A 26026-nucleotide genomic window follows, 5' to 3' on the forward strand; every position below is an offset into this window, starting at 1 on the left:
CTACAACCTTTATTATATTAAAACTTCTAAATCAAAAAGTGCATTTAGAAAGGAGTGCATTGTATGCAACATATGTATATGTGTACATATAGATATATACATACACACACACATTGTATGTGAGTTTTATATATAGACATACACACATACTGTATCTAGTAAATATTAAAAAACACACACATACATTTTACATTTATTTTTTTATTGTATGAGGTTTTGATATGCTATCCTTCTTTTGAGGTAATCTGTTTATGAATATATCAACATTTGATAGCTGTCTTGCTCTCAGTACTTCAACAAGTTAAAACAACATCCTGATTATTTATTTCATAATTAATTCCAGCTGTTAAAGAATAAACTCACTTGACAGTACCACTGTAACTCAGATTTTGCCTCCTTGTTTACTGATACTTCTTTTATGTAGATCTCAACATTTAAATTATATTTTTAACTAGTTATTTACATAAACAATAATCCTTAGCAGAAGTTACCTCTGGTCTGTGAACTTTTAATTATGTGTGAACAAGAATCCTTAGCAGAAGTTACCTCTAGTCTGTAAATTAACTTCTTTTTTAATGCATTACAAGCTGCAGCATTTGTGGCAGTTCTCAATTCTTCTGCAGCTTGACGGAGAGCAGCCTGCGAGTCAGAGTCATGAGGATTACCAGCACAACCCTGTTAGAATAAATACAATACAGATCAGTAAAACATCAACTGTCATCCACATGTCACATCTCAGTAAAACGTCAACTGTTATCCACACATCACAGATCAGTAAAACATCAACTGCCATCCACATGTCACAGATCAGATCAGAAGAAAATAGTTGAGGGGAATTACCTTCATATTTTTGTGGAGTTGTGTTTGTTACTTAAATTGTGCTTATAAAACCATTACATTTCATGCACAGTAACCTTATTCTGTTACAATGTTAAAGCACTTTACTGAATTACCATCAATCTACAACATTAAATATTAATTTTTATTTTCTAGTTTTTTGTTCTGATCATTATTTCATAATAAGAATATTATTTATTTTAGGATTTACACCCACAGTAGCTTGTATGTAAATTTCTATTCAAAGTATCCCATGCTGTGCTTGACAAGACATTCCATGCTATGTTTGACAAGCTAGCCCATGCTATGCTTGACAAGGTAACTCATGCTCAACTTCAGAAAGTAGCCCATGCTGAGCTTAACAAAGTAACATACGTTACACTTGACAAAGTAATATAAAGCGTAACACGAGAGAAGACATTTCACTCTGTTATTACTTTTTTAAATACTATTCAAACTTTCCTTTGTTTTAAAAAAATTATAAACTATATTGTTCAAAACTGGTTTTGTCACAAATATTTAGGCTGACATCTTACAAGTCACTTTTTACCCCAAAACTACGATTTACACGTGACACTACTACAAAAAAAAATAGTTTAACACCTTTGCTGCTTCCACCATTCTCGTTGTTGCATCTGCCAATAACTTGGCTGCTGCTAACAGACGTCTCTGTATGTCCGAGTCTGGCTGACTTTCTGCTTCTCCCTTTATTGACTGAATAAGTTGAGCTGTTGCCTGTTATTAAAATATAAACTACTCTTAAAGTTTATGTCAAAAGACTGTTAATTTTAGGACCTATATATATAAAACATTGAGTCATTTTTAAATGATACAAAGAATCATAAAAGTACCTGTGAATGTGTTAAACAGTAACATCACACAAAGCTGTATTACGCAGTGCTATTTCATGGATGTTTACTGATATAACTAATTATCTGAGGCAAAAATAAATTAAAACATTACACTCTTCTGCTATATTTCAAGTTTCATTCTACATCATCCAAATGAAATTCAAATGAAAGAGAACAATTATACATATTCATTACTGGGTTGGTTTTCAGTTCTGACAAATACCTTGACCAAAGTTAATATTAATTAGCAAAGAAACACGTGCAGTATAAAATAAAATTATATTACAAAAGTCCTGTGTACATACTGCAATGAAGATTATTATCAAACAATGGCATAGAAACACTAAAAATAATAGTACAAAAATGAAATAACCAAATTATTTCAACAGTTGAAATTCAGAATATGAAATTTTGTAGGAAAAATAAATAAAGCTTTTGTTTCAATTTTCCACAAACCTCAAAAAAAGGGTAGAGATAGAGAGAGAAAGATGTTTAAAAAGTGCAACTAATATTGATATTCAAAAATAGTACATAGTAAGCTGATATTTGAAACCAATGTTTTTAGTATCACAAGCTTTCACACTCACCAATTATCCATTATGGGGAAAGTTTATTAACTTCTGATCAGAGCAATCTAACTACATATATCAAAACTATAAACTAACCCAGTAATGAGTATAGATAATGAAAAATACTGTCCTTACTTATAAACATTAGAACTCACTGTTTTATTAGCTGGCTGTATGTTCCAATAATATCTCATAAAAATCAGCCAGCTAAAGAGATGTAGGTTACTCCTAAATTTACATATGGTACACTAATGATGCAAAATAATATTAGTAATAAAACTAGACATATCAAACATTCTAATCAATACTATTAACAAAAGTAACATCAGAAAAATAATGGAACATATAATCATTAGGAGTTTGTTTGAAATTTATTTTATATAAAAATAAACATCAGTATCTTAAAAAACTTATATTTCTTTATTATGTTAGAAATACACTCTTCTGACATGAATCTACAAAATATGAAAGCACAGTTATTTACTAGAAGTGACTACACAAACAAAAATCATATTGGGTACTTCATGTGCAAACATTTTGAGATAATTTTCAAAACATTTTAGTTAAGCACTACAGAATAGCTAATAAAATTATTATTGGTTCTACCATATCAGTATATCAATAATGACACACCAGGATGTCAAAGCTGATACACATTTACAATTTTAATTTTCAATGTTCCAGCAAACATTAAATTGACCAAATGTTTTATAACACAAACAATATAAAAAATATACAGCTGTGGATGTTAAGTTGTCATATTATAACACAAACAATATAAAAATACACAGCTGTGGATGTTAAGTTGTCATATTATAACACAAACTATATAAAAAATACACAGCTGTGGATGTTAAGTTGTCATATTATAACACAAACTATATAAAAATACACAGCTGTGGATGTTAAGATGTCATATTATAACACAAACAATATAAAAAATACACAGCTGTGGATGTTAAGATGTCATATTATAACACAAACAATATTAAAAATAAACAGCTGTACATGTTAAGATGTCATATTGTGACACAAACAATATTAAAAATACACAACTGTGGATGTTAAGTTGTCATATTATAACACAAACAATATAAAAATACACAGCTGTGGATGTTAAGTTGTCATATTATAACACAAACAATATAAAAAATACACAGCTGTGGATGTTGTCATATTATAACACAAACAATATAAAAAATATACAGCTGTGGATGTTAAGTTGTCATATTATAACACAAACAATATAAAAATACACAGCTGTGGATGTTAAGTTGTCATATTATAACACAAACTATATAAAAAATACACAGCTGTGGATGTTAAGTTGTCATATTATAACACAAAGTATATAAAAATACACAGCTGTGGATGTTAAGATGTCATATTATAACACAAACAATATAAAAAATACACAGCTGTGGATGTTAAGATGTCATATTATAACACAAACAATATTAAAAATAAACAGCTGTACATGTTAAGATGTCATATTGTGACACAAACAATATTAAAAATACACAACTGTGGATGTTAAGTTGTCATATTATAACACAAACAATATAAAAATACACAGCTGTGGATGTTAAGTTGTCATATTATAACACAAACTATATAAAAATACACAGCTGTGGATGTTAAGATGTCATATTATAACACAAACTATATAAAAATACACAGCTGTGGATGTTAAGATGTCATATTATAACACAAACAATATAAAAAATACACAGCTGTGGATGTTAAGATGTCATATTATAACACAAACAATATTAAAAATAAACAGCTGTACATGTTAAGATGTCATATTGTGACACAAACTATATAAAAAATACACAGCTGTGGATGTTAAGTTGTCATATTATAACACAAACTATATAAAAATACACAGCTGTGGATGTTAAGATGTCATATTATAACACAAACAATATAAAAATACACAGCTGTGGATGTTAAGATGTCATATTATAACACAAACAATATTAAAAATAAACAGCTGTACATGTTAAGATGTCATATTGTGACACAAACAATATTAAAAATACACAACTGTGGATGTTAAGTTGTCATATTATAACACAAACAATATAAAAATACACAGCTGTGGATGTTAAGTTGTCATATTATAACACAAACTATATAAAAATACACAGCTGTGGATGTTAAGATGTCATATTATAACACAAACTATATAAAAATACACAGCTGTGGATGTTAAGATGTCATATTATAACACAAACAATATAAAAAATACACAGCTGTGGATGTTAAGATGTCATATTATAACACAAACAATATTAAAAATAAACAGCTGTAGATGTTAAGATGTCATATTGTGACACAAACAATATTAAAAATACACAACTGTGGATGTTAAGATGTCATATTATAACACAAACAATATAAAAAATACACAGCTGTGGATGTTGTCATATTATAACACAAACAATATAAAAAATACACAGCTGTGGATGTTAAGATGTCATATTATAACACAAACAATATTAAAAATAAACAGCTGTAGATGTTAAGATGTCATATTGTGACACAAACAATATTAAAAATACACAACTGTGGATGTTAAGATGTCATATTATAACACAAACAATATTAAAAATACACAACTGTGGATGTTAAGTTGTCATATTATAACACAAACAATATAAAAATACACAGCTGTGGATGTTAAGTTGTCATATTATAACACAAACAATATAAAAAATACACAGCTGTGGATGTTGTCATATTATAACACAAACAATATAAAAAATACACAGCTGTGGATGTTGTCATATTATAACACAAACAATATAAAAATACACAGCTGTGGATGTTAAGTTGTCATATTATAACACAAACAATATAAAAATACACAGCTGTGGATGTTAAGATGTCATATTATAACACAAACAATATAAAAAATACACAGCTATGGGTGTTAAGATGTCACATTTGGAAAAATACAAAAGTAAAATAAAATGATTAGTAACCATAAAGCATATTTTTGGAACAAAAGATTTAAGTGGCACACCTTGGCAAGAACTTTAGCCTGTCGTACCATCTCATTGGCATCACCTGTGCTGCTGAAAAGTTTGTCTGTTGCATCAAGAATGGTGTCCACAGCACCTTCGTGCTCAGAAGGTTGTCCATATTTCTCTGGAAAACATCGAACATGATTCAACAAATCATTAAGAGACTGAGTAACATAGGTGGCACTGGTTCCAACTTCTTTCAGCAAGGCCTCATCCTGAACAGCATTCTAGAATAAAGAGGGATTTGTATATTTAATTATTTGTTTTTTTACAACTGTGAATAAACAAAACATATTGGAATATGCAAAAATAAAATATTTGCAACTGATTTTAATATTTATTATAAAATAATTTAGAAACGCAATAATGTTTTATAAATATTAATTTTCTTGTAGAAATACGTAAAATGACAAACCTGACAATTTGTAACAACATTCTCTACAGATTTAGCGACTTCTTTTGCTGCCTCACCAAGTTGTTGCTGACAGGCAGGGTTGTTGATGGTTGGTGCAACTACCTAATTTTGTGAAAGATAGGCTTATTAATACATTAACAATGCAATTAAAGTAGAAAAAATGTATTTAGTGTTTTACTGATTCATTCTTTACTGCTAGCCATGTTTAATATGAAAAATAATGATTAATTTGTGGTGACTGATTTATTACCTTAGCACAAGCAACAAGCTGTGAAGTTGCTAACGCACACTGAGTTGCTGAGTTTATCACTCTGTTCTGCAAAGCTGGATCATCACACCTGCTAGCCACATTTTTAGCTTTCAAAACTAAGCCTGCTGTTGCATTGGCTACTCCTTTGGCAAGGCTCAGAAGGATGTCCTAGTGTTAGTGGAAACAAAACAATGACCTTAAACTGGTATATAAAGAAAGATAACACTATAAAACTAAACAACCTCACCATTATACTGGGGACAAGTTTCAAACCTTAAAATAAAAATTATTAACACAAATTATTTTCAACAAAAACCTTATTTCATTTTTATTTATTTACTGATGTTAAGTTTTAAAAAGTTGTGTTTTCAGATTTATGTTACTGATGGTTCGACTACCTAACTTGTACTACACAATTTTGATGCTTCAAATTGCTCATACTTGTGTTGATAAAAACAATAAAAACCTTACTTATTGTCAAACATTGTGAAGTTCAAATGTAGAGAATAACAAAGATGATTCAAATATTTTTAAGTTTTCCTTATTGATTATTCTACAACAATGAAATACAACCAGGTACAATGATTTGTTGGATTAAGTCAAATAGTTTATCCATTTCTAATTGTTTTCCTTTCAATATAAGCTAAACTCTTTCATATATATATATATATATAATATTGTCATGTGAAGCTATACTTTCTCTCTATATATATAATACTGTCATGTGAAGCTATAATTTCTACATATATATAATACTGTCATGTGAAGCTTAATTTATATATATATATTCACAAATTCATGCTACTGCATCAACACAAAAAATTTGGTTTTAATGATACCAAAAGTTACAATGATTTCCCATATGTTGGAATTTTGCTAATGAAGGAACCTCTGCAAATGCAAGTCAGTAAATGATTAAAGAGATCAACTCCGTGATAACCAGTGCTGCTATATTATAAAGAGATCAACTCCGTGTCAACCAGTGCTGCTATATTATAAAGAGATCAACTCCGTGTCAACCAGTGCTACTATATTATAAAGAGATCAACTCCGTGTCAACCAGTGCTACTATATTATAAAGAGATCAACTCCGTGTCAACCAGTGCTGCTATATTATAAAAAGATCAACTCCGTGTCAACCAGTGCTACTATATTATAAAGAGATCACCTCCGTGTCAACCAGTGCTACTATATTATAAAGAGATCAACTCCGTGTCAACCAGTGCTGCTATATTATAAAGAGATCAACTCCGTGTCAACCAGTGCTGCTATATTATAAAGAGATCAACTCCGTGTCAACCAGTGCTACTATATTATAAAGAGATCAACTCCGTGTCAACCAGTGCTACTATATTATAAAGAGATCAACTCCGTGTCAACCAGTGCTACTATATTATAAAGAGATCAACTCCGTGTCAACCAGTGCTGCTATATTATAAAGAGATCAACTCCGTGTCAACCAGTGCTGCTATATTATAAAGAGATCAACTCCGTGATAACCAGTGCTGCTATATTATAAAGAGATCAACTCCGTGTCAACCAGTGCTACTATATTATAAAGAGATCAACTCCATGTCAACCAGTGCTGCTATATTATAAAGAGATCAACTCCATGTCAACCAGTGCTGCTATATTATAAAGAGATCAACTCCATGTCAACCAGTGCTGCTATATTATAAAGAGATCAACTCCGTGATAACCAGTGCTACTATATTATAAAGAGATCAACTCCGTGTCAACCAGTGCTGCTATATTATAAAGAGATCAACTCCGTGATAACCAGTGCTGCTATATTATAAAGAGATCAACTCCGTGTCAACCAGTGCTACTATATTATAAAGAGATCAACTCCGTGTCAACCAGTGCTGCTATATTATAAAGAGATCAACTCTGTGTCAACCAGTGCTACTATATTATAAAGAGATCAACTCCGTGTCAACCAGTGTTGCTATATTATAAAGAGATCAACTCCATGTCAACCAGTGCTGCTATATTATAAAGAGATCAACTCCATGTCAATCAGTGCTGCTATATTATAAAGAGATCAACTCCATGTCAATCAGTGCTGCTATATTATAAAGAGATCAACTCTGTGTCAACCAGTGCTACTATATTATAAAGAGATCAACTCCGTGTCAACCAGTGTTGCTATATTATAAAGAGATCAACTCCATGTCAACCAGTGCTACTATATTATAAAGAGATCAACTCCGTGTCAACCAGTGCTGCTATATTATAAAGAGATCATCTCCATGTCAACCAGTGCTGCTATATTATAAAGAGATCAACTCCGTGTCAACCAGTGTTGCTATATTATAAAGAGATCATCTCCATGTCAACCAGTGCTGCTATATTATAAAGAGATCAACTCCATGTCAACCAGTGCTGCTATATTATAAAGAGATCACCTCCGTGTCAACCAGTGCTGCTATATTATAGAGAGATCAACTCCATGTCAACCAGTGCTGCTATATTATAAAGAGATCAACTCCATGTCAATCAGTGCTGCTATATTATAAAGAGATCACCTCCGTGTCAACCAGTGCTACTAACTATATTATAAAGAGATCAACTCCGTGTCAACCAGTGCTACTATATTATAAAGAGATCAACTCCGTGTCAACCAGTGCTACTATATTATAAAGAGATCAACTCCGTGTCAACCAGTGCTACTATATTATAAAGAGATCACCTCCGTGTCAACCAGTGCTACTATATTATAAAGAGATCAACTCCGTGATAACCAGTGCTGCTATATTATAAAGAGATCAACTCCGTGATAACCAGTGCTACTATATTATAAAGAGATCAACTCCGTGTCAACCAGTGCTACTATATTATAAAGAGATCACCTCCGTGTCAACCAGTGCTACTATATTATAAAGAGATCACCTCCGTGTCAACCAGTGCTACTATATTATAAAGAGATCAACTCCATGTCAACCAGTGCTGCTATATTATAAAGAGATCACCTCCGTGTCAACCAGTGCTACTATATTATAAAGAGATCAACTCCATGTCAGCCAGTGCTACTATATTATAAAGAGATCAATTTCATGTCAACCAGTGCTGTATTATTCTTCTAACAATATACTTTTTAAGATACTTTACAAGAACTTGTTCTTTTGTTACAAGATACAACTTTTACCGTAAAGAAGAATATTTTTTAAAACCGGTACAATATTCTCTGTGTTCTTGAGAATGATTTTGATTGAAATGTTGTACCTGTTTCACAGAATATTTTTCTTCATTGTAAAAGATGTAACTCCTAGTTAAAAATGCTTATATATTCAGTTAGTAACTTCAAAAGTAAGCTATTAAACATTTGTTGTTTTTAAGGGAAAGCTTCACAATGGGTTATCTGTGCTGTACCCTCTGCAGGGATTTAAATCCCAACTTTAGTATCCTAAGCCCTTAACCTTACTACAGAGCAACAAACAAGTCATCTGTAAAGTACAATTTATTCAAGATGTGATAAAACTACAATTTGGTTCAAAATATACACTTTATTTCAGTTTATCATATTTAAAATGTGTAGTTGGACAAAATGTCTTTTTTATTCCATTACAAAATTTTTAGTTTACAAAATCCGATGGATTTTTTCCTTGTTACACACTGTGAAGCATGAGTTTCTACCTGTGTATCCTTGTCAACAGAATCTTCTTCACCAATTGTATACAGAACACCGTGACTTGCCTCTCCTACACGAGTAGCAGCTTGAAGTAGGTTCTGACGGGGCTATAATTAATTAATTCCAGGAGTAAATACCATAATTAATTCTGAGTTATATAAACTATATTCTATACTTCTATATAAAGTATATTTTTATTACTTAATATCAATAAGTATGTTCTGTTTACTACTCAAACTTCTGTATCAAATAAATCATCTTCAACACTAATACAGATGAACTGGGCAGGAACTTCCTCCTACAGAGCAACACCAAGGAAAAGTCTTGGAGGTTTAATCTACAAAAGTAGTTCAGGTAGAAAAAACATTTAGAAAGACTTCTATTGTTCATCTTCAGGAGTTTATATTGTATTTAGGAGGGCTGAATTGGATGTAACATGACTGGCTGGTAGTTCTTGTAACATGGCAGGTAGAAAAGTGATGGTTTGACCAATGGTAGCTACTGACTACTGACTTCAAGGATTGAGTCTCTGTTTAATTATTGTTTTATCATCTAGTGCAGAAGGATCCACTAACTTTTCAAGTTTTCAAAAATTTATCTGTGTTACTTTGTCTGTAACTGTCCCATTCTATTTTATGTACAGTCAACATGGTGTGTTCTGTTAGGACAGAAATTTCTGTTTTCATCAGGCTTGTGCAGTCTTTATGTTTTTTATTTCTTACTCAAAGTGTCTTCCAGTTTCTCCAACATTTACTGCAGCATGCATAGCGTTTCATAAATGATGCTTTTGGTTTGTTTGTTATCAGATCTGAGTGTTCTGTAACGTTTCCTCAATGTTAAATTGTCAGATCCGAGTGTTCTGTAACATTTTCTCAATGTTGAATTGTTAGATCTGAGCATTCTGTAACACTTTCTCAATGTTGAATTGTCAGATCTGAGCATTCTGTAACATTTTCTCAATGTTGAATTGTCAGATCTAAGCATTCTGTAACGTTTCCTTAATGTTGAATTGTCAGATCCGAGTGTTCTGTAACATTTTCTCAATGTTGAATTGTTAGATCTGAGCATTCTGTAACACTTTCTCAATGTTGAATTGTCAGATCTGAGCATTCTCTAACATTTTCTCAATGTTGAATTGTCAGATCTAAGCATTCTGTAACGTTTCCTTAATGTTGAATTGTCAGATCTGAGCATTCTGTAACATTTTCTCAATGTTGAATTGTTAGATCTGAGCATTCTGTAACACTTTCTCAATGTTGAATTGTCAGATCTGAGCATTCTGTAACATTTTCTCAATGTTGAATTGTCAGATCTGAGCATTCTGTAACATTTTCTCAATGCTGAATTGTCAGATCTAATCATTCTGTAACATTTTCTCAATGCTGAATTGTCAGATCTGAGCATTCTGTAACATTTTCTCAATGCTGAATTGTCAGATCTGAGCATTCTGTAACATTTTCTCAATGTTGAATTGTCAGATCTGAGCATTCTGTAACATTTTCTCAATGCTGAATTGTCAGATTTCAGTGTTCTGTAGCATATCCTCAATGTTGAATTGTCAGATCTGAGTGTTCTGTAACATTTCCTCAATGTTAAATTGTCAGATTTCAGTGTTCTGTAACATATCCTCAATGTTGAATTGTCAGATCTAAGTGTTCTGTAACATTTCCTCAATGTTGAATTGTCAGATCTGAGTGTTCTGTAACATTTCCTCAATGTTAAATTGTCAGATTTCAGTGTTCTGTAACATATCCTCAATGTTGAATTTTTTGGATAGTCATTTTCCTTTTATAGTGAGGTTTTGCAAAAACAAGAAGTAAAAAATATTGGAGTTGTTTTCCTCATCTATTTGATCACTTTATGTTCTTCAAGCTTTTGGTAAGAAAACAAAATGGGTGCCCCTCTAGTTTCATTACCAACAGATGACCTGATAATTAAAGACTGAAGACTTTTGATACAATGTCCTTTCCAGCTGAACTGTTTTTGTAGATAAGACCTGTAAGTCTTTCTTCTCATGTGTCACTCTGAACAAGACAGTTACTGCCTGTGTCAACTTTATTCATCACAAAGACTGTCTAAAACATCCATAACAGAACATTCATCTGGATATTTAATAATAACCAAGAAAAACGAACGGTCAGTTTCCAGTGACATAGAGGTTATAAAACCATAAATGTGAATACTTGCTCTACAACTTAATTGAACAATTATGTTCTTTTATCTTGTCTAACCTTACAAATAAAAATCTTTCAATGAAGTCAAGAACTGATCCTAACAAATCCAAAATTTTTCTTTGTGATTAACAGCAACAAAAGCTGTATGGAAAGAGTAAAACTGATATTAACCATTTATTTGTATTAAGTATAATAAGAATTTAACTCTTTTGTACAAGAAAACATGTAGAAAATAAAGCATATATTCAGTCATTCAGTTAGCAATTCTGATATCTGTCTGGTTACCTGTAAACAACACATCTGCCTTACCTCTTTACTATCAGGCTCAGCAGCTTTTAGAAAATCATAAAAAGCCAGACAAAGGTTCCGTGCAGCATCTAGTAAGTTATCTCCTTGACTCTCCTCCATCAGTGCAGCTATAACTTTTACATCTTTTGACATTTCTGGTAGATTAGTGGTACTGAAATAACAAATCAACCACTATACACAACTTGTAACTAAGCAACTTGAGAAAATGTTACTAATGCATCCAAAAAAACCAAATGTTTTGTACCATTCCCACACCCTGCCTTACTATAAAGAATTATTAAACAACTAAAACTATTAGTACTACAACACAGTATCCAGAACAAATCATCATTTAAGCCTAGTGGTTACACTTAGCCTCTGACAGAGGTGGAACCCCTTCTTGTAAATCCATTTTGACATTCCAATCAGTTGGTTGATTGTTTTGCATTTATTGGCACAAAGCAAATGTAACAACGACACAACAGTAAAATGTGGGCTATAGTGATTTGAGTGTCACACAAACCACACGCTGATGCATCAGTCTCAAATAAAAGAAAATGATGGGTTGAAAAACCGTCACCAATGCGTAGCCTAGCCAGGACAACGTCCTCCTTCTGATCCTTATGGAAGCAAGATGGCCAAAGAGGAACAGAAGGTTTGATTTGGTACAGCTTGTTCTGATGTTGCTCACTGACAAGGTAGTCCATGTATAAAACAGGCATAGCAGTGAGAGCACCACAGCAGACAGAGTTAGATGTGGTGTTGGCAATCTTGTTCTCACAAAAACCAACTTGAGTCAGTATCCAGAAGAACTGGATAGAAACAGATGATAAAGAAAAATGGGCCAATAGAGAGCTAAACGAATCAATATAAATAGTACAATTCGTGTACTGCATAGCTTTTATGTGATACAGGGCAAGAGAAATAGTACAGATCAGCAGTGAACATGGAACCACAACAAACTATGGCAGAGCCCACAGAGTCGCCTGATTTCGATTCATCCATATAAATGGGAATAGAAAGATAATTTGAAAGATGTTCGGCAAATAGAAGCCTGTATTTCCGATTAGGAGTATCAATCCGCCTTCTACAGATGACTCAAAGAAAGGTCATATTTGGGGATGGTAATAAGTCATGCTGAGATGAGTTGATCAGTGGAGACAGCAACATAACCTAAGGACAGAGCTAATTCAGCCAACTGCACATGAATAAGAATGCCAAAATGAAGCATGGCAGACCATCTATTCAGAAAAAGCATGGCAGACTGAGCAAGGACAACACAACCCCAGCTGTGGTAAGGATTAAAGTTTTACAACATACAGTAAAGACAGTTGAAACAGCAGAGGTGAAGAGGAGGTTCATAAAACTCAGTGTACAAACTCTGGACTGGAGAAATGTGGAAAGCCCACATGTAGAGATGAAGCCCCTGGTGGTAAACAGGGTCTAACATCTTCAAGGTCTAGGTTCTGGCAGAGTCATAAACTAGAGACCCACAGTCCAGTTTTGATCAATTAAGGGCATGATAGATTTTTAGCATAAAACATCAATCCACTCCCCAAGAGGTGGAAGAGAGGACATGTAGGATGTTCAGTGTCCTTGTACTTGTCATGTACTGCTTGATGTGCAGAATAAAGGTCAACCTATGGTCAAAGATAAGTTCCAAGAACTTTTCCTCAGGGTCCACAGGAAGCACAACTTCTCCGAGACAAAGCTTGGGATCTGGGTAAATACCCCATTGATGGTATAAGTGTATGCAAATGGATTTAGAGGGAGAAAAGGTAAAACCTTTTGCTGTGATCCACTTCAGTAAGTGCTTAAGGGCAGTCTGTAGCTCAGTAAAATTCCTGCTTCATGGCTGACATGAGATGTGAAAATTGTCAACATAAAAATTGTTTGCAATTGTAGGGGAGAGCTGTCCACTGATGGTATTAATCTTTATAATGAAAAGTGTTACACTTAAGACAGCCCTGAGGGACTCCAAGTTCCTGAGAGAAAGAATAGGAAAGTATCGAACCCACACAGACTTGGAATTGCCAGTCCATTAAAAAATGTTGAATAAAAATGGGCAAATGGCCATACAACCTGAATGAGTGGTGGTCTTGCAGGATACCATACACCTCCATGTAGTATCATAAGCTTTCTCAAGGTAAAAAATACAGAAACAAGATGTTGTTACTTGAGAAAGGCTTCCCTGATTGATGTTTCAAGTTGAATCAAGCAGTCCATTGTGGAGTTCTGTCATTGGAACCAACACTGGGTGGGCAAGAGGTTGGTTGGTTGGTTTGAGGAACCAAACAAGATGAGCATCAACCATCATCTCTAAGACCTTACAGAGACAGCTCATCAAAGAAATTAAACGATAGTTTGAAGAAATCCTGGGATACTTCCCAGGCTAGAAAATGGGAGGACAATAGCATGTCACCATGCATCAGGAAAAGCATTCTCCTGCCATATCCAGTCGAAAACAACCAAGAGAATAGCAAGAGAGGCAGAATAGAGTTGGTGCAGCATCTCATAGTGAATATCATCAGGTCCAACTGATGTACTACCAGGCTGATGAGAATGCTTGAGTACCACCAGCCTAAAGGGGCGATTATAGTCATAGAGACAATCAGTCCAAAAGGAAAGAGGTGATTGTGGAAAGTGGGGGATAAAGCCAAAGTGCTAGATGTACAAGAAAAGCTCTTGCTGAGAGTATCAGCAATGCTTTTGGCATCAGCAACTTTCTGGTCATCGGAGATCGAAAGCGGAGCAGAAGTATAATGACCACTAATCCTGTCCCACATGTCTTTGGAAATGGTAGTAGTAAAGATACTAATTGTGAACTTTATCTAAGATTCTTTCTGGCTATAATGTGTTACCTGTCAAGCATCTGCATGGGCCCACTGGAGAGCAATGTGATTTGAAAGTGTGGAATACCTACAAAAGATATTCCATGCCTGTGTTTGAGCCTTCCGTGCCATGTGGCAGGTATAATTCCATGATGGAAAAAGATACCATGAAAAACGTGTAGAGGGTTTAGGAATAGATTGAGCAACTGATTGGACAATACAGTCAGTTACTGCTGTCACGCAACTGTATATTGATAGCTTACAGACTAGGATCAAATTCTGAGAAAGCAGTGAAAGAAAGCCAACTGGGTTGATCCAGCTTCCGCCATGGTATGTGGGTCGGGTGGCATCAAAATCTAGAGAAAAATCACCCATACTGGACTACACATTCCCTGGGACTCAGCACGTGAAACAAAACTCTCAACATATTAAGAAACCAAATAAACACAACCACAAAACTATGCTCACCTGATAAAATTAATGATGAAATTAACAAAATAAAACAACACTTCATCAACATCAACAAATTTTTCCAAAAACCATTGCAACAAATTAAATGCATACACCTAAACTAACAACAAACAAACAATAAATTCCAAGATACAACAAACTACAGAACCTTATACTGCTGTGTAACATATGTTCATGACATCAGTGAAAAAATAACCAACATTTGGAAACAAAACTTATAACAAAACACAACATTCCAGTAAACACCAAATTTATTCAAAAACCAGGTACAGAACTAAAGTCTATACTATGAAAAAACTATACTGACAAACACATCACCAACATTATTTATAAAATGCATTGCAACAACTGCCATGACATTTATATTAGAGAAACAACCAGCAAAATGGAAACCAGAATTAAAGAATGCAAAAAAACATCTTCACACATTTTTGAATACTGCAAATCAAATAAACACAACATAACCAGAGAAAACATCCAGATATTAAGTAGGGTAACAAATATAAACAAACATAAAATCAAAAAAGCCCTACTTATACAGCAACTAAAACCAAAATTAAACCAATATAAAGGAACACCTTTATACCTATACTAATTAATAACCTAACTGTAACGCCCCCTACAATCCCATAGCCATTTACACTCTTGTTCTTAAGATGTGCCTGATAAAGGTCAGTTGCAAACTCTCTTTGTTAGTTTAAAGATGACTTGAGAAAGTTGAAATGTTATTCTGTGTTTTAATTAAAGTTTTAATACCAGCTGTCTTGAGATACATTTTTACTTCAAGTGGGTTTCTCACCATCACATGGGTGGATATTTATATCCCTCAAGAGATAAACTGAAAATACAGAACCTACTCTGGCAGGTTCCTTCACCATGTAGAGAAAACCACACCAAGGGGCATTCCAATCAGAGGACCAGGAATTGTAACATATTGAATCCTTAGGCAGTGAAATATTGTGACAGATCACTCTGGCCAAACTTACCTCTGCTTAAACCCCTACAGAAAAGATAATATTAAGTGTGTTATCACATATGTTGAAGACTGTCATTCTAGCATGGATCAAACACACACCCACCAAAGCTAATGACTTTGTTTTTGAAAATGGTCTCAGGCTGGGTAATGTATTTTGGAAGACAGACCTTTTAACATCAACAAACTGTTTACCTCTGATGAAGAGAGGTCCACCTTTCATAAATGCTTTGGTTGAAACGTTGTGTTAAATATATCTTTGGAATCTATGTGGTTTGCTAACATTGTCACAATATATAAAACAAGTTTCACAAATACCATTCTGTAACATTTTCTTACACAATGTCAAGAAAACTTCCAATTACAAACTGTATCATTTATAATGAATAAATTGGCAAAGGACAACCTGAGTCAGAATGGAAGGATGGCTTCTATATAAACTCAGTCAAAATAAAATTTCTTCTTACTATTAATTTTACCTGAATCAATACAAATAAAAATGATGTTATATGGCCAAACCCTGACATTTATTTTAAGGTACTTAAGACATCAGAGTAAATTCCTGCACAATGCTAAGTCATTTCTACCTCAGTTTGAGAGATAATAAGATGATTGTTCTAAATGGACAAAGAAAAATTCTTACATGATATTTATAGCTGTACCAACACCTGCATGATCAACATCCTCTGGTGAGCCTAGAAATAAACCAATGACTTCAGTTCAAAACTGTATTAAGTCTACTATAAAGTAAATAAAGAACCGTTTTATGAAATCTATTTAAAAATAAAATCCCTGAAACAACTGTGTAAGTAATTTTGTTTTACACAATCCTTGTTTTAAGCCTCACTTTACAGATCATTTTCTTTCAATGAAAGAAGAATTACAATCAAGTCTTCCATAAAACAGAAATAATAAAGAACCCACGTTACAGAGACAGCTAATGAAAGAACTGGAATCATAAATAACTTAACATTGACACACACAATTTGTGTGTCAATAATTTCTATGTTATTTGAAATTAAAATTCCATGGTTAATTAAGAGGAACTGAACTCTTTCCATAAAACCATCAAAATACATTTATTCAATATTTTTCAAGTTAATATATCTGGCTTATGAAAACTGTGCAACCAGTCAGTGAGAAAAATTTTAAATATTAAAAAACAAAAACAAATAAACAAGACATTCCTTGTACTTATTTTATCAAAACAATATTATGAGCTGTGAAGACTGAAAACAGATAAGTTATATGGCTAATTTAAAACCAATTTCCAGTCAGATCACTTTTCATTTCAGCACAATGCTGAATCTCTAGTAGCATTTTAGTATCAAATCTATTTCAACTCACCAGAGGTCAGAGTGATAACCTGTGCAGTGGCAGCATTCATTGCTCCAAGGTGAGAAGATACACTTTGCTTCTTGACATCAAAGGTATTCTGTATCCACTGCAGTGAAGCAGGATCTGTTCCCAACTCGGGGAGATCTGCTTTAGACTGCAGTTCTTTCTGAGCCAAGTCCACGGCGTCTCGTCCTGCATCAATTGAACTCAACAGAGCTCGCTGGGGTTCTGTCAATGTGCTATGTACCTTTGGATGTTGAGGCTAATAACAGAATAGAATATATTAAACCTCTCACTTCAAGTTCAGTCAATTCAACTGAAATAATGACCTTTAAACTTTCTACACTATAACTTCTAATATGTTTTGTGTATCTTAACAAAATTTTACAAGCTTTCATTAAAAAGCATTAACAGTCATTTGTACTCCAAATATCAAGACTGCCAATGGAGTATTTTCACCAAAATATCCACCAGATAAATATGAAGTCAAAGTGTTGACTGCTCCAAGCATTAAGTGATTTTCATGTTAATTTAAGATACTTTTCTTGATCTGATGATTCTCAAATTTCATTTGTGTAATTCTAAAACCTCTTAAATAAATTTTAAATCTTTTTTTTTCAGTAAATCTTTATATTTTATGTGTTATTTTATCTACCTTAACTGTATACAAGATGGGTCAATCTGACCTACCTCATAACCACCCTAAAACAATATGAAAATACATTTGTTTATGTTAAATAGCTTTAAATTAGTAACAGTTTTCATCTTTTTCTATTTAAATTTTATTGTTTTATTGCCCTTTGAACTGTGTGTCTAGCTGATATTCCCACCATACAAATTATAAATAACTTTGAAAATTTGCAGCTCACGTTATCCTATCAAATTACATTTATGGACTACTGGTATGTTAGTTGTGAGTGCACTTTGTAAAAAAAAAAAATTATTATGTTATTAATTATTTTACTTAATTTAACATTAACTGATCTAAAGAGCTTTCTGCTTTCATGTCTTAGTTACTTTTATAATGAATAAACAATATTAAAAAACTCATAACTACCATAAAAATTACAAAATAAGTCTAAATTACCCACTATTTCCAAAAAGAACTTAAAATTGTTACACAAAATTACATTTATCCTAAATAACTTTAATCTTATAACAGTATACATATATTTCTACCTAAATTATATTATTTTATTGCTCTTTGAACTGTGTTTAACTAATAATTCAGCTACAAATTGTAAATCACTTGGCAAATGTGTAGCTCATGTTACTCTAAAGAATAATATAATCTACAGGTTATTCACAAGTTGCTTGCGAGCATATCTTGCGAGAAATTATAATTTTTCTTTATTTTATGTAAACTAACTTAAAATAAAAAGTCTAATTTTTACATTTCATTTATCTTTACAATAATAATTAAATACTAAATTTGAAAAGCAAGGAATATAATACTTACCTGGGTTTTCTTTTCTTTTACTGTTGATGAAAATTAACCCTATTTTTTTAATACCAATGGTATTACTGCACTAATTTTTTATTTAATTAAATAATGCACCAAGGATCACAAGATAATAGCACATAAAAAGTAGACAACGTACAGTAACTATTACAGCCTTTTTGGCTTTCTAACTATGTGACAAAAAAACATTTAAAATTAAGCTAAGCTCATTGATACCTATAGGAATAATGTTTGAACTAGAAGCAAAACTATTCTCTTTACAGAAAACTATGTAATGCAACATGCCATTTGAAAGATTAAAACTTTAGCTTTATTTATTGTTTATAAACCATATAGTACTAAATGTCAGAAAGAAATTTTGGCAGCTTTGAAAGAGAGGATGCAATAAACTGTCATAGCAAGAGGGGTCCGAGTTTTGAGTTTATGGCTCTGTAACTAAACAAGATTGAAAGCTATAAAAGTTACACTTTATCTGGACAATGACAACATTATAATGAATAATTTACATTCAACAAACCTTGTTCTTCTTGGAGGGGTGGTAAATAAATTAGATTAATTAGATAAATTAATTAATAAATTAATGAGATGAATTGGATAAATTAAAAAAGAGGGGATACATAGCGTGTAACTGTCATATCAGGGAAAATCGAGGATGTTTTGAAATATTGTATTATAAAAATAAATCTCTAAATGTTACATAAAATTTGGTTTACTTCTATATCACAATAATAAAGTAATTAAATTTGGAATGTAACTCCTGATAACATGCACAGAAAAGGTGTTAAAACTCATCTGAAGATTATAAATATTTTAAAAATTCATTCCATTGCAGAACAGTTTCAAAGAATTTTAATCCATTAAAGTAAGACTGACACTAATAACACACTGTGTTTTTCATACACAGACAGGTATTGAAACTTTGATTTAGGCTTTTATCAAAATATTCAGATATTATTTTTCAAACTCAAAATTTTCAACTGTAAAGAAATGTAACTGTTTCAGTATTCAGATGGTTTACAAAAAATATTAATTTCTTTTTAATAAAAACGTTTTTCCCATATCATTCTCTGGAAAGAACAAAGTTATTCAAGAATTACACGTTGCTGTCAGTGAAACGTGTAATTACAAGAATCACACTTCACTGTCAGTGAAACGTGTAATTCCACAGTGATATTATTCTCTTAAGCTTTTGACAATAAACAGACACCTTTTTAATATATATTGCATATGTTTGTTCAATCATCTCTATGTGAAATACTCACCGTGGTAGGAATGTGACCACTATGGGCTTGCCCCTTTATTTCTCCATACAGAGCTCCTTGCATGTGACCTGTGCTGTAGTTCTGAGAACCTAGAAATATTTAAGAATAGTGAATACTATCTCTAATCAGTGTCAAATTTATCTACATCCAAAACATACATGTATATGAAATACATAGTTCTATCTCTAATCAGTGTCAAACTTATCTACATCCAAGACATACATGTATATGAAATACATAGTTCTATCTCTAATCAGTGTCAAACTTATCTACATCCAAGACATACATGTATATGAAATACATAGTTCTATCTCTAATCAGTGTCAAACTTATCTACATCCAAGACATACATGTATATGAAATACATAGTTCTATCTCTAATCAGTGTCAAATTTATCTACATCCAAAACATACATGTATATGAAATACACAGTTCTATCTCTAATCAGTGTCAAATTTATCTACATCCAAAACATACATGTATATGAAATACATAGTTCTATCTCTAATCAGTGTCAAATTTATCTACATCCAAAACATACATGTATATGAAATACATAGTTCTATCTCTAATCAGTGTCAAACTTATCTACATCCAAGACATACATGTAAATGAAATACATAGTTCCAACATGTTTGTTTGTTTTTACTTTTAACAGTACATAAATGTACTTCTACAATTATTAAGATTATGAAAGACAAAATAAACACAAAGTATTGATAGATTCTTTGTTCTTGCCATGGCACATAAAATGATTTAAGAGCTGTTCAGTTAACTTTAAAATGTAGTTATGTAAAGCAAAAAATTGTCAAAAATTATAAATAAACAAATATGTGTCAATCATTAAATTAAAACTGAATGTAGGTATTTAGAAAATCTTATTTTACTTAAGGTAATTTTCTTACCATCTACTCCACTTCTCATAATAGCAGGAATTGCAACTGAACCTGAGCTGGCATGTGACAGCTTTGCTGCTGGGGTGTGTTGTAGAATTGTGGCCCTGGATATCACAAAAGAAACTATTACACATTCATAATAACAGTGGTCGTAAATAACAGCAAAAAAGGAAATTATTAAACATTAATAACAACACAACTCCTAAATACCAACAACAAAATAAACTGTTAAAAACTTAATAACAACACAATTCCTAAGTACCATTAACAAAATAAACTATTAAAAACTTAATAACAACACAATTCCTAAGTACCATTAACAAAGTAAGCTATTAAAAATGAACAATTACAATGGTCCTAAGTACCACCAACAAAATAAACTATTAAAAATGAATAACAATGGTCCTAAATAACATCAACAAAGGAAATTATTAACAATTCATAACATTGGTCCTATATACCACTAACAAAGGAAACTATATAACATTCATAATAACACTACATGTACTTCTTGTATACAATACACAAATATACTATATATGTAAAAACGGCTCGTTTGGGTTGAGAAAATATTTTACATGGAAGAGCGAACAATGATGTCGGGAGTATATGGTTTTCATATAATGAAAACATTATACGCACACACCTAGACAGAAAGCAAAATCAACCAACAAAAGTAAATATATCTCACGAATCAAAAAATCACGAAACCATATACTGCTGTATACCATATGTTCCTGACATCAGCAAACAAATAACCAACATTTGGCAAAAACTAGTAACAAAATATGACATTCCAGTTAATACCAAATTTATTCAAAAACCAGGCACAAAACTGAGGTCTATACTATGTAAAAACTACACTGACAAACACCACACCAACATTATTTACAAAATACAATGTGATAACTGCCACGACTTCTATATTGGAGAAACAAGTAGAAAAATGGAAACCAGATTCAAAGAACATAAAAAGTTACCTTCACACGTTTTCAAACACTGCAAGTCAAATAAACACAACATAACCATAGAAAACACTCAAATACTAAATAAAGAAACAAACATAAACAAACGCAAAATTAAAGAAGCCTTACTTATACAACAACTTAAACCCAAAATAAACCAATATAAAGGAACACCTTTATACCTATATTAAATATAATAAAATAAATAACATAAAATTATATATTCAAACATCTAACACTGCCCTCTACATTCCAACACTCAGTTACACAACCCCTTCCAAACATGTGGTCAGCTCCCTGTCAGTTACCTCTTTCTTTCTTTGTGAACCTGACAATGACTGAAGAAGGTCGAAACGTTGTTCGCTCTTCTACGTAAAATATTTTCTCAACCCAAACGAGCCGTTTTTGCATATATATTTCTCTACAAATGGGTTTTCTCGACATCACACAAGTATACTCTCTCTCTATCATTAAAACTGTTCTGATTAAAACTCCATAAAGAAACAAACTGAAGCACACACATACACAGAAAAAGTTGTAACTCACAGCCAATTTAACTTTGACTAAAAGTCTTATAATGTTATTACACACAGTTCTAGTTTCTTAACATAGTTTTAAGTATATATCTGGATTCATTAAATTAAGATAACTGGTACTTCCTACTGAAAACAACACTTATAAACCACGACTATTGGGATTTTTATTCTGGAAAAATTTAAATATTTTACTTAAAATTTTTTGTAGCATATAATAAGTTTTAATTTACCCCATACTTTCAAACAACTTTATTTTACTTGAATCTCCATCTGCTTTATGAAAACATGAGTCTAGGGTTCAGGAATATTTAAAAAATAAAAGAGAAACTTTATGAATCATCCATAACTAGAAAGCATTCAGAACAATTAAATGTATTTGTCTTAGAACTCCTGGTTAATCATTTGTGAAATAACTAGCAGAAAACAACATATGAAACGATAACAATGTATTCTATTTTGACCCAATAAATCACTAAAAAGAACAAGCTTTGAAAAATGATTAGTTTCCACTTTAAGAGTGAAAAGGAAAAAAAACACTACCCTCAGTACTTCAGTATGTCCTGGTTTATATTTGTGTATTTCTAAAAGTAATCAACTATTTTGACTGTCTGATGCAAATAAAAATTACTCTCATTCAAAGCTACAAACACAGACATTTGTACACAAAATTCTGGTACATGTTTGTATAAAACAGATATTTAAACACATAAAACAAATGTAAGTAAAAGAAACCCAAAAGACATGTAGAAATAAAAATAATTTTTAAAACACGTTTTTCCTTGTTATTCACAAGTTATATCTTACATTAGTTTTTTCTCTTGACTTTTTTTTAAAAATACTAACCTTGACCTCTCCTGCTTTCAGCATGCACGTGAAACAAATCATTCTCATTAGGGTAATAATAATACCAACATACAGATATTTTCTTTTCCACCAATTTAAACTTTACATTTAAAGCTAAAGCTGTGAATGTTATTATCACAGAGAAAGTTCCACTTTGCTTAAAAAATGCATGAATGGAAAACAATGCACAAAACCATGCAGTCTTGGCCCACTTCTCATTCTTGAAGCCTTATAAGTACAATTATGCAAACCACGTGCACGTTCAGGCAATCAAAATTCAACATCTTTAGTTCCACAAAATACATTTTTCATTTCATTAGGTAACACCTTTTTAACATCAGTTTAATTAATTAAACATTCAAAATGCAACAACAGTGTGTGCGTAATTCTAAAGTATGAAGCATTTTTGGTTAAACTCATTAAAACACAAAAAATAATAGTTAATAACCTGTGTCTCCTCAGTAACCAACCAGCATATTACACATTTTTAGGAAAATAACACAAAATATTAAAGCAAATATTCCTCTTTATTAATTTTTGTGACTTTTCTTGCTATAACACATTGCTTTGTTACAGTATAACATATTGCTTTATTACAGTACGTTTCACAGCATCTGCTAGCGTGAAATCGTTCTCAGGATTTGAACATTCCAAGTTTCACAGTGAAATATGAGAATAAATTTTGTGGTATATTCATTACAAATAACTTCCAAAAATGTATATGATTTTGTTTGAAAATGAGAAAATGTTACTTCCAAGATGTTCTTACAATAGCAGTCTTAAGTTTTATAATTCAAACGTTATATGAAAAGCATGTTTGTGCCAACTTATCACATGATGGGTGGAAAATTAAACTTTAGAACCCCCTAGGCTCCATTTTCATCAAAGAGCAAATGTATTCATTGAAAATCCTTACTCTGGAAAACAATTTTGTGAGGGTAGCTTCTAATATCAGCATTTAACTCTGTCTATACAGGCTCAATTACTTTAATAACAACAACAAAAAAAACGTACATAACAAACAAATAGTACTTGTATTTGATTTTGTTGTTTTTTTAACTATAGTACTAGTAGTACATCAAATACTTTTCATTTATTTCAAATATGCATTTCAGGACTTAAAAACAACCAAACACTGCACTTTAATTATTATTACTGGGTTTCTAGCTAAGCTTAAAATAATTTGATCAAAACTCAACAACAGTGACATTCAGTCTGTACAGAGAAATAATTAAAAATATGTACTGAAAACATGAGTAGATTGAATGTCATTTGTTAAATTAGAACTTTTTCTGGGTTATAAATGATGTAAGAGCAAAGATAAGAAAAAGTTACTAACAGTTTGTGAAAGGGCCTGATAACAAGGTGTGAAAATAGGGTTTGACTTTTCAATTTATATCTCCATAAACAAAGAAGTCTGAAGGGTATAAAACTAAACAAATGTTTTCGTAATATCCGTACAATACTCAGAACATCACAGAAGAGTGGTAAAGAAAACTGAAGTAAACAAATGTCATGTTACAGAGAAGGTACGTAAACATTTCTTTTTGAACCTGAAGTAAATATTCCAAGTTTATCTGTATAAACTGATAATTAACTTTCAGTTAATTTGGCATTTTGTCTACAATATTTGAATTACTACAATATTTGAAGTTTTATATCAGATTATTTAAACATACAAGAACTAGTCTGAGTTTTTATAAATCTTGTTAAAACAATGGTTACATGCACATATCAAACTGTAATAAGGACATGAGTAAGCTTCCTCTTACACATACTTTATAAAAAACATAAGTTGCAATAGCAAAAATGAGCATAAAACACACAAATAAACATGAGGCTTGAGGTTTTTATCCTTTCAAGAAAATTCTGATAAAGTTTATACGTTCTGTGTTTTTATTTAAAAAGAAAAAAATTTAAATTCCATAATTCCATAAGGTAAGCCTTCACAAAATTAAAGCATTACACAACATTATTAGGGTTAAAATAAACCAAGTTTACTATGCGTTTCAGATAATCAAATGATTAGAAATTCATGTCTACTCACTTTGCAGGAGAAACACTGTCCTCCACCATCGTGGAACCTTAGTCCTTCGATACCAAAGTGGTCTTTGGATTTTTGCTGAAGAAAAGAACAACTATGAGAGACTCTTTTGTTTAGATGAAAAATTAGCAGATATTTTGCCATTAGTAAATTAGGTTTAATAACTAAAAGAATGTCTTTCAGATGTAACTCATTTTTGTCACAATAGGGATAGTAGCAACATCATGGTTTTGGTGTGTAAAATGTAATCCCCAACCTTCATCCAGAGACAGTAAACAAAAAGTTAATAATGGATACATTACTGTTAGCACATTACAAAAACAACAGTGTGAAACATGACAGCCAACATGTACTTCA

At 31.9% G+C, this 26026-nt stretch overlaps 1 pseudogene across 1 annotated transcript in view; it reads right to left on the reverse strand.

Moving 5' to 3' along the window:
- LOC143231754 (talin-2-like) overlaps nucleotides 1-26026 on the reverse strand; it is a 160729-nt pseudogene that overhangs the window by 81553 nt on the left and 53150 nt on the right. Inside the window, exons 14-25 of the transcript XR_013017160.1 lie at nucleotides 25673-25747; nucleotides 21291-21385; nucleotides 20385-20473; nucleotides 17670-17922; nucleotides 16966-17017; nucleotides 12069-12219; nucleotides 9591-9692; nucleotides 5955-6122; nucleotides 5705-5806; nucleotides 5289-5516; nucleotides 1441-1572; nucleotides 547-675 (exon numbers count right to left, since the gene is read on the reverse strand). The product of XR_013017160.1 is annotated as a talin-2-like (transcript). The remainder of the gene's footprint in view (nucleotides 1-546; nucleotides 676-1440; nucleotides 1573-5288; nucleotides 5517-5704; nucleotides 5807-5954; nucleotides 6123-9590; nucleotides 9693-12068; nucleotides 12220-16965; nucleotides 17018-17669; nucleotides 17923-20384; nucleotides 20474-21290; nucleotides 21386-25672; nucleotides 25748-26026) is intronic.

This window comes from Tachypleus tridentatus, chromosome 11 (genome assembly GCF_004210375.1).
Source record: "Tachypleus tridentatus isolate NWPU-2018 chromosome 11, ASM421037v1, whole genome shotgun sequence".
Taxonomy (NCBI): domain Eukaryota; kingdom Metazoa; phylum Arthropoda; class Merostomata; order Xiphosura; family Limulidae; genus Tachypleus; species Tachypleus tridentatus.